The sequence below is a fragment of the Mus pahari genome, chromosome 6, assembly GCF_900095145.1.
Source record: "Mus pahari chromosome 6, PAHARI_EIJ_v1.1, whole genome shotgun sequence".
Lineage (NCBI taxonomy): Eukaryota > Metazoa > Chordata > Mammalia > Rodentia > Muridae > Mus > Mus pahari.
In genome coordinates, this window is record NC_034595.1 from 68,043,015 (window position 1) to 68,053,802 (window position 10,788).

Here is a 10,788-nt window from a genome sequence, read left to right on the forward strand (position 1 = left end):
ACACACACACACACACACACACACACACACACACACACACACACACACGGAAGGAAGGGAGGGAGGCAGGCAGGCAGGCAGGCAGCTGACCATGAGCCTAGAGAGCAACCCAGTAGTCCATGGCCTCTCTTCTATTCCTGTCTTGAGCTCCTGATCTGACTTCCCTTTATGATTGACTGTAAGCTGTAGGATGAAATAAACCTTTTGGTCATGGTGTTTATCATAGCAGTAGAAAGCAAACTCTTTATATCTCCCTCCCCTAATAATGGGGTTTAAACAGGTTTTTGTTGAAATAAATTGGGAGCATTAATTTGTTCATTTGTATAACTTGCCTAATAGTGATTCCCAGCCCTGGCAGCTTTCCAGAGCCACTTGAGCTCTGTACAGTCCATGTCCTGGGGCTCCACTCCCTTAAAGACTTGGAACTGAGGTTGGCGTGGGGCTCACGCTTGGGAATCACTGCTCACAGCGCTTAGCATACTTACTTGGAAAGCGGTTAAGAAATTGGTAGGATTGATATGTGCTCTAGATTGTTTCAAACTAGATTTGGAATTTGTGAGTTAAGTTGTTAAAGGATCAGGCTGGATGGATTCTGGTTCAGCAGGAAGGGTTCTATCCAGGGACAGGTTTGCAGGTGACTGAGCGAAGTGAGCCAGTGAAGGCTGGTGACAGTGGGGCACAGTGAAGGCTGGTGACAGTGGGGCACGGAGACCTGCCTGGTGGGGTGGACTCCTCTTCACAGCCCTCTTGCTGCTGCTTTGCCTTCCCAGATCATAGCAGCTTCACCCCACTTCTGCCTTCGCTTTCAGAGAGCTCACCTGAGGATACTTTGGTTGAGGGTAACTTGTGGAGAAGGTCAGAGTGGTGAGCTGCCAGCAGACCACTAACCTGGTGGTTAAAGTAATGAGCACCTTGATCCTGAAAGAAGGATCAGGGTAATACATTCCTCTGTCTCCTGAACTTACTTCGTGTGGATACAGCTTCTCCAGGATTCTATTTAGTCTGTTTTCTGGGGGAAATTTAGAAGAGTTAACATCAGTGGGTAAGTTACTGCAGCTGCTATCCCAAAACTGATAATGTACAGATTCTTGGGCAGAATCTCTGCAGCACTAAGTGGTTTACCTCGGGTGAGGGTGAATGTCTTCTCTACAGCATCCGAACCTCCTCACCATGTCCTATCTCAGACCTTATTGTTTGTTTTCTTTCAGAGAGTACTCAGAGATTTCTCAGCAATAATGTGAATGCTGAATGTCACCTACTTCCTGATGGTGTTTTTTGTGTTGGTGAATCTGCTGCACTTTATATAAACACTAGCTTTTGTAATGGTAGCACATTATATGCCCTTACAATCAGGTCTGTCATATAGACTTTAAAGATTAAGTACAGTATTGCCATTCTTCTTTTTACTTTTAATTTGGGGTCACGGTATTACTAATCTTCCAAGGCTGACCTTGAACCTGTTGATCTTCCTGCCTCAGCAGGAAATATCTCACTAGTATCTGGGATTACAGACCAGTGCCATCAGGCTGGGCTTGTTTTTTTGTTTTTTTGTTTTTTGTTTTCTTCTTTCAGTTATGAACAATACTGCTGTGAACATTTGTATGCCAGCTTTTGAATGGGTACATATTTTGTTTATGCCATAGAACACATTGGATATAAGGGGCAGTTTTGTTTGCATTGAATTGGAAATCAGTTCTTTAAAATTTTATTTATTACTGTGTATGTGATGTATGTGTGGGATGAGTGTGTACCACAGCACATATGTAGAGGTCAGAGGACATCAGTTCTCGCATTCCACCGTCATGTGGGTTCCAGGGAGCAAACTCAGACTGATAAGCTTGTCTGGCGAACAGTTTACCCACAGAGTCACATCACTGGTCTGGGAAATACTGTTTTTAATTCAAAACAATTGTTAATGGGGGCTAGAGAGACAGCTCAGCAGTTAAGAATATTTGCTAGTCTTTCAGAGGACCCAAGTTCAGTTCCCAACACCCATGTTGGATGGCTAACAACCACATCTAACTCAGCTCTGGGGGTCCATCTGGTCTCCAAGGGCACTTGCACACATGCAGCGTACCTAATAGACACAACCACATAAATAAATAACATGTCTTTCAAAAATTGTTATTGGTTGTGCATGTGGGAGTATGAATGTGATGTGTGATTTGTATGTATGGGTTCATACATGTTGTGGCATGTGTGTGGAGATTAAACAACAGTGTTGTGGGCTCTCTTCTCACCTTCTACTTTCACAATGGTTCAGGTGTAGAACTCAGGCCTTCAGGTGTTCCCTGGCCCTTAGGAAATGATTTTAAGATGCTGTTTTCCTATTCTAGAGATGCAGGCATTGAGAAGATGAAGCAGGCTGGGGAAAGAGGAAGAGGCATTGTGAGGCTTGTGACAGCTGGTTAGCATTTGGTGTCAAGTAGTGACTGACTGCTCATTCTCCTGAATTTCCTTATCGGAGGGTGGGGAGGCTGTCTTGTCTCTTGCCTGCCATTTTACAAAGAATTAGAATGGAGAAATGTTTTGTTTGCCAATGAGGCATATTCCTCTCTAGGTTTTTTTGTTTGTTTGTTTGTTTGTTTTTGGTTTTTCAAGACAGGGTTTCTCTGTGTAGCCCTGGCTGTCCTGGAACTCACTTTGTAGACCAGGCTGGCCTTGAACTCAGAAATCCACCTGCCTCTGCCTCCCGAGTGCTGGGATTAAAGGTGTGTGCCACCACGCCCGGCTCCTCTCTAGTTTTACAGTTTGGGTTAGAAGGACTGTGAGACTTGGGGGAACTGCTGCATTGCTGTTGCTTGCCCCTTTCCACTCCTGTGTGCAAATGACATTTGTTTTTCTAGTTACCAGATGGAGAAAAGGGATGGCCAGAGATCACAGTCTTGTCATAACCTGTGGCATCTAATAATAATTAGCAACACAAAATAAGTAAAAACAGGTGCTTAATACACTTAAGAAAATACTTTCCCTTTTTAAAAAAAGATTTATTTATTTATTATATGTAAGTACACTGTAGCTGTCCTCAGACGCACCAGCAGAGGGCGTCAGATCTCATTGCGGGTGGTTGTGAGCCACCATGTGGTTTCGAGCCACCATGTGGTTTCTGGGATTTGAACTCAGGACCTTTGGAAGAGCAGTCAGTGCTCTTAACTGCTGAGCCATCTCTCCAGCCCCAACTTTCCCTTTTCAATATCATATACTTTTTTCTTATTTTTAAATATAACCATTTCTTGTTTTTTGTTTGGTTTGGGGGAATATAATGAATGATTATTTAGTAGATTTCTCCAAGAAAGTGGCACTTAAGGTAACATGTGGCCCGGATGTGGTGGCACATGCCTTAATTTCAGCACTAGGGAAACAGAGACAATTGGATCTCTGTGATTTTTGAGGCCAGCCAGGTCTACATAGTGAGATCCTGTCTCAAAAAAAAAAAAAAAAAAATTGACATGTGAAGTATGTAAAACATATAATCTCCATAGATGATTTTCGGTTAGTTTAACAAATAGTTGTGGGGCCGCAGGTGGCGGGCAAGCAGAGCCTCTGGATGGACCCTTCCTCAGAAGCTTTGCTCATTTGCAGAAGCTGGGCAATGCTCCTCATTAACATCTGTCTGTCCGCATAGTCTGGCGTCATTTCACTGTGGTGGAAGGGACTCAGCTCCGAATTCTGTGTAGAAAAAAAAAAACACCTGGATCTCAGTCTTTCAATGACTTCAAGACAACCAGAGGTGCCTACTCTTGCTCCCAGCGGGCCCCTAGGCAAGATGTCCCTGCCCATTGGGATGTGCCGCCGGGCATTCAGCTATGATGATGCCCTAGAGGACCCTGCGCCCATGACTCCTCCTCCATCGGACATGGGCAGCATCCCCTGGTAGCCAGTGATTCCAGAGCGCAAGTATCAGCATCTTGACAAGACAGAGGAGGGAGCGGCCAGTGTCTCTTCCCTTGCTGTGACTCCATCACCAGCCACTGACAGTTCAGACAAGACCCCTGTGGTGAAGGCTAAGGCTACCCATGTCATCATGAGTTCTCTGATCACAAAGCAGATCCAGGACAGCATCCAGCGTTTTGAGTAGCAGGCAGGACTGAGAGATGCTGGCTACACACCCCATAAGGGCCTCACCACGGAGGAGACCAAGTACCTTCGCATGGCAGAAGCACTCCATAAACTAAAGCTGCAGAGTGGAGAGACAGCAAGAGAAGAGAAGCACCCCACATCAGCCCAGTCCACCCTGAGCAGCACCCCTCACGCGTCCCCTAAGCAGAAGTCCAGGGGCTGGTTCCCATCTGGCTCCTCCACAGCCTTACCTGCTCTGAATCCTCATACCATGGATCCTGGGAGTGGAAATGATAGGAATACTAAGGCCTCTTGATTCTTTCCCCTTGTTAACTATGAGCACTGACAAATCATGGTAGAGGTTCCCACCAACCAGTCTGCACAGTGGAGGCCTCCTGATGTGCATTAGCCTGGACTTCTCTGAGAGCTGGGCACAGCTCATGGCTACACTTGGCAGGACCCTGGCTTTCCAAGCTGAACCACAGGTTGTTCTCTCCCCCCAACCCTCTTTTTCTTTCTTTCAAGATAGGGTTTCTATGTGTAGCCCTGGCTGTCCTAGAATTAGCTCTGAAGACCAGGCTGGCCTTGAACTTACAGAGATCCATCTGCCTGCCTCCCGAGTGCTCGGATTAAAGGGGGTCACCACCACCACCCAGCTCAAGTTCTTTCTCATGGTTAGTCCAGCACACCACTGTGTTCTCTTGGGCCTGTATCTGCTGTCTCACAGGACAAACACTGGGTCTTCTACAGCCCCCCCCCTTTTTTTCACACTTTTTAACATGAAATTTAACTTCTAATTCAGTATGATGCTGGTTTCATACTGGCAAATGGTTCCCCAACTCCAATTCTATTACTGAAGATTAAGCACAGGCAGGGTCTTGCTCATTCTAGGCAAGTGCTCTACCACTGAGCGTCACACCTACTTCCTGGATATTATGCCTTTTTAGTTGTGTATTTTGTTTTGAGACAGCATCTCAGTCTGTAGCAGTGGCTAGCCTGGAACTCACTCAATCAGTAGATGCCCAGAGAAGATGTGCCTGCCACTGCTGTCCAGTGCTGGGATTGAAGGTGTGCACAGCCACACCAGCTTAAGCTTTTGTTAAAGATGATGATAGCTATAACTGGATTATTTTGATAACAGTGAGACCATTTTCCACCAAGTTAGCCTAATCTGTTCAGTAACACATCTTACCGAGGAAAGGAGGCAAGGAGGTGCCCTTTTGTGTCTCCTCATTGTTCACAAGTCTGATGGTCGATCACTTTAGATAGTAAGAAGTCTGTTTACATAATGAGCTAACCTCATAGAGAAGTCCTGGAGTCTAAGATTGTTGTAAACATTAATTTATTTGTGTTATCTTGTATTGACAAATAAAACCTTTACTACTTTCTCAAAAAAAAAAAAAACCACAAATAGTTGTAATCATATCTTACTTTTTAAAACTGGAGTCAGTGAAGCCAAAAGTATTCACAGAAACTTAAAAGAAAATTTGACTAAATTATTTAAAGAACAGCAATACATAACTATTATTTATTTATAATATGCTAAGAGAACTATGTGCTAAGTAAAGAATTTGGTGAGGGCATCTCATTTAATCTACACTAGATAATATCTGCATTTATGAATAAAAATGAATTTGAGCCATTATCCAATTTAACTAGTTTATTAGGGGATCAGAATTTGTATCTAGAACCCAGATTCAATTCCTATCACCCACATGGTCACTCAAAACTGTCTGTATTCCAGTTCCAAGAGATCTGACACCCTCACATAGATATAAATACAGGCAAAACACTGATGCACATTAAATATATATATATATATATATATATATATATATATATATANGAACCCAGATTCAATTCCTATCACCCACATGGTCACTCAAAACTGTCTGTATTCCAGTTCCAAGAGATCTGACACCCTCACATAGATATAAATACCTTCATGATTTTATATATATTTAAATATATATATATATATATATATATATATATATATATATAAATCTTTTAAAAAAAAAGCTTTACTTAGAAAAAAAAAAAGAACAGAAAACACGGTAGGGGCTGGAGAGATGGCTCAGTGATTAAGAGCACGTGCTGCTCTTGCAAAGGCATCAGGTTGAGTCAGTTTCCAGTATTTATGTGGTTGCTCATAGCCATCTCTAACTCCTTTTCCAGGGGATCCAATGCCCTCTTCTGACCCCCAAAAGTACCCAGAAGGCGTGTGGTGTACATACATACATACATGCAAGCAAAGCACTCAGATCCATAAAATAAAATAAACCTAAAATCCTGCACTGTGTAGCTCTTACAGTGACTACTAAAAGGTATTTTAACTTAGTTTTAATAAGTTATTAGTATACCTTTTATCAACATACTGAAGTTAATTTTATGTGAATGTTTTATACAAAAGATAAAACTTGACTAATTCTAGTATAGGTAGGATTCAGTACAAATGTTTGTACAATAGCATGTCATTTCAATTTTCATATGCTATAGGACATGACTGTTAGCACAATATAATATAAATTCTATAGCTTTTTTTTCCAGTTTTACCTCCAGATGAAAATTGCTTTTGATTTGACTATTTTTAGATTCAATCTTATTTTGCATGTTACTGTATGAGAATAAAAGAAAGACATGTTAATCTTTTCCCAGGAGCCTTGATTTTTTTTTTATAGTCTCCTATTGCAATGATTTATACTATTGTGAAAATTTAAATTTTTATAGAGTTTTACACTCTAAGAATTGCAGTTCAGCTATTTAAGGCAGCAACTGCCATATTATCCTAGAACTAAAATTAAAAAGGAACATGACTAACTCCTACTTGAAGACCTTTATGTACCAGATATGTCAAGCTCCATTGTCTGAAGTCATCATAACTCTATAATGATAAGCTTTGCCTCTATTTATGGGTGTGATTAAAAAAAAAAACCTTCAAAAGTTAAATACTTTGTTCAGATTCCCACAGTTAGTTTTAAATAAAGCCAGGTTTTAATCCTATTTGACTTTTGAAGGGAGAGGTCCAGTTAATAAATAATTGTCTCCTGGGAGATATTTGAGAAATGTTTAGTTGACCAGAGATTGTTATCTAAGGTGTATAGACAACTTAGTAATAAAAAAAAGACAAACAACCCAATAAAATATGGGCAAAAAAGGGAAACAGACCCATTACAAAATATTGTATACAAACGGCTAGTAAATATATAAAAGCACTCAGCATAATTTATCAGGAGACCCCCAGTGTAAATTAAATCTATACTGACATTACTACATTCCAGACAGAATACCTAAAATTAAAAATCAAAATTCCCAGATATATATTGTTATTAGGAATCTAAAATAGCACATAACCAGTGTGAGAAAAGGTCTAAACATATATATTTATCTTACATTCTACTCCTATTTACCCAAATTAAATGAAAGTGCATTTCATGAAAGTCAACAAAAAAACACTTTTTAAAAAAAGATTTATAGCCGGGCCTGGTGGCGCAGGCCTTTAATCCCAGCACTCGGGAGGCAGAGGCAGGCGGATTTCTGAGTTCAAGGCCAACCTGGTCTACAAAGTGAGTTCCAGGACAGCCAGGGCTATACAGAGAAACCCTGTCTCAAAAAACCAAAAAAAAAAAAAAAAAAGATTTATTTATTTCATTTATGTGAGTACACTGTCGTGGTCTTCAAACAACAGAAGAGGGCATTGGATCCCATTACAGATGGTTGTGAGCCAGCATGTGGTTCCTGGGATTTGAACTCAGGACCTCTGGAAGACCAGCCAGTGTTCTTAACTGCTGAGCCACCTCTCCAAACCCCTCAATTTTTTTTTATAAGTATATTCACAGTAGCTTTAGCTCCAAACTAGAAGCAGCCTAATTGTACTTGAGCAGGAGAATAGCTGAATGAACTGGTATGGTCATACAGTAGAATATGACTTTTCAGTAGTGGGAAGGAACAAATTACAGATACATACAAACAATAAGATAGGTCTAAGAATCTGTTGACTGATGGGATGGTGAGAGAGCCTGAGATAAAGGCACATGCTGCCACACCTGATGACTTGAGTTCCATCTCTACGACTCACCTGATGAAAAGAAAGACCTGACTTCCACAGATGCTTCTACCTCCACACATGCACTGTGGCACATGTGCGTGTATACACACACACACACACACACACACACACACATAAAACAAACTTATATGAAAAACTACTCAAAATATACATTGTATAATTTCATTATTAGAGGTCGTAGAATATACAAAATGGTTTAAAAAATCAGAATAATGATTGTCTCTGGATGGGACTGATAAGTAAAGGATGTAAGGGACTTTCAGGTGGTGATGGTAGTATTTTATGTCTTGTGTCTATTTCACTTTTATATTGTTCATTGAGCATGTGTAGAACAAATTATCTACTGAACCTTATAATCTTACTGAACATATTTATTTCTGTGTGGGTGTTATGTGAATTCCTTAGGATTTTCTATATAAAAATAATCTAACCTGTGAATAGTACCTGAGTCCCTGTTATTTCTTTTATTTGCCTATTTACATTTTCTTAGTAATCTTCGTGTTCTTTTCCTCAAGTCAGCCCTGTTCCTACTCTAACCAGCAACCTTCTAGATTTGCCCAGTTACCTGTCACTTTAAACTCAAATGGTATTTTGCTTGCTGTGTACCACACGTATATCTGGTGCCCATGGAGGCCCAAAGAGGACATTGTGTTCTCTGGCACTGGAGTTACAACAGTTGTTAGTTAACATGTGGGTGCTGCGGACACAGGTCTTCTGTAAGAGCAGCCAGTGCTTTTAACTGCTGAGCATCTCTTCAGTCCCTTGGATTATTTTTGAATCTTTTATTTTCCTTATTCATTATATGCCTAATTTATCATTAAATCCTGGTGATACTGCTTCCTCATTTTCTGATCCAGTCTGAGACTTATCTTTTGCCCCTCAGCCCTTAGCCAGACTGTCATAATATCTTACTGGGATTACTGCATTTGCCTGAAGGGTTCCTCCAGAAGCCATTCTTGAACTGTCTCTTATTTGTCAGTTGTTAGGTTGATTTGTTGAAAAGAGGAATGTGGACATGTCATTACCCAAATAAACTTTTCTAATAGCTTCCTGTTGAAGGTCAGCATTACTTGAGCCTGATTGCTTTCAATTCTCTTTGTTTAAAAATCAAATATGGTCTGCAAGGCCCTGCAGGTTGTAACCTCCAATTTCCTCAGACACCTTACTCTGGGATTCCTTTACTTCCTTCAATCATCAAGGATCACATACCAATGGATACCAGGATCTAATATCACTAAATATTAGTTGAATAAATAAAAATTACATACACAAATAGATGAGTTATAACACTTTAGAGCAATATATTGCCTGCTAGTTTTATTCTCAGTAGGGTTACGTTCTTTTTCATGAAAATCTTCTTCCATCTTTCTTTGTTCACTCAATTCCTACTAATCCTTTAATCTTTGATTAATTGCATTTCTTCAGAGTAGAGCTTTGAATTTCCTTTATGTCTTGCTAGGTTCACTCTCCCTGTTATATATCCTATACTTTCCTTGAAAGCATTTATCATTTATCATAATTGTATATAATTATAATTTTATTTTATATAATCTCTTTCTTTTTGCTATAAGTGTCACAAAAATAAAAACTAAGTCTTTCTTATTCACAGATGTGCCCTTTAATTATATTATAGGCATCGTAAATAAATGAACTATGTATTCATTTATTTATTAAGTAAATATCTATTGAGTCATATCATGAACCAGGTACTGTTCTATGTTTGAAGTTATGACAATGAATATAATATAATCCCATATCTTTCCTAATGAAATTTATATCTAAGAGTTGGGAAACAGCTAGATTATCATAATGCCATAGAGAAAAAACAATCAGAGAAAGGGATACATAGTGTTGAGGCATGTGGAACATTGGTCTCATTGCTCACAGACACATTTAGGCATTGTGGGGTAAACTGGGGAATGCTGGGCTATTTTGGAGGAACTGGGCATAAAAGGCATTGAGGCACCTGAACAGTTTAATGTAGTTAGTGAAGCTGTAGGAGTTAGGATCTCGCTGAATCCCTGTTCCCTCTGATTATTCTGCAAATGGTGATATGGGTGTCTGACAATCTAATTCTAGGTTCATATTGAGCCATGGGTCGGTTGGTCTGTCTGTCTGTCTGTCTGTCTGTCTCTGTCTGTGTCTGTCTCTGTCTCTGTCTCTCTCTCTCTCTCTCTCTCTCTCTCTCTCACTCACTCACTCAGGATTTATTTATTTCATGTATGTGATTACACTGTCACTGTCTTCAGGCATACCAGAAGAGGGCATCAGATCCCCATTACAGATGGTTGTGAGCCACTATGTGGTTGCTGGGAATTAAACTCAGGACCTCTGGAAGAGCAGTCAGCTCTCTTAACTGCTGAGCCATCTCTCCAGCCCCATGGGTGTCTCTCTTAATTGTTGCTGGTAGGGTTATTAATTATTCATCATGGGCAAAATCCTATGGGACAAGCAGCAATCTCCTTGACTTCAATAGTTCCTTGCCCTCTGTCTCAGGAAACACATAGTGTTGTTGACAAGATATGCATAAAAAAATTGACATAAAAAAAGGATGTGCCGGGCGTGGTGGCGCACGCCTTTAATCCCAGCACTCGGGAGGCAGAGGCAGGTGAATTTCTGAGTTCGAGGCCAGCCTGGTCTACAAAGTGAGTTCCAGGACA

General features: G+C 40.5%; 1 protein-coding gene and 1 pseudogene across 3 annotated transcripts in view; both read left to right on the forward strand.

The window, feature by feature from the left end:
- Zswim5 (zinc finger SWIM-type containing 5) overlaps positions 1 to 10,788 on the forward strand; it is a 112,825-nt gene that overhangs the window by 19,731 nt on the left and 82,306 nt on the right. The window lies entirely within an intron of this gene.
- Positions 3,534 to 4,375, forward strand: LOC110323183 (annotated as a pseudogene). Its single transcript, XR_003844065.1, has one exon. The product of XR_003844065.1 is annotated as a putative monooxygenase p33MONOX pseudogene (transcript).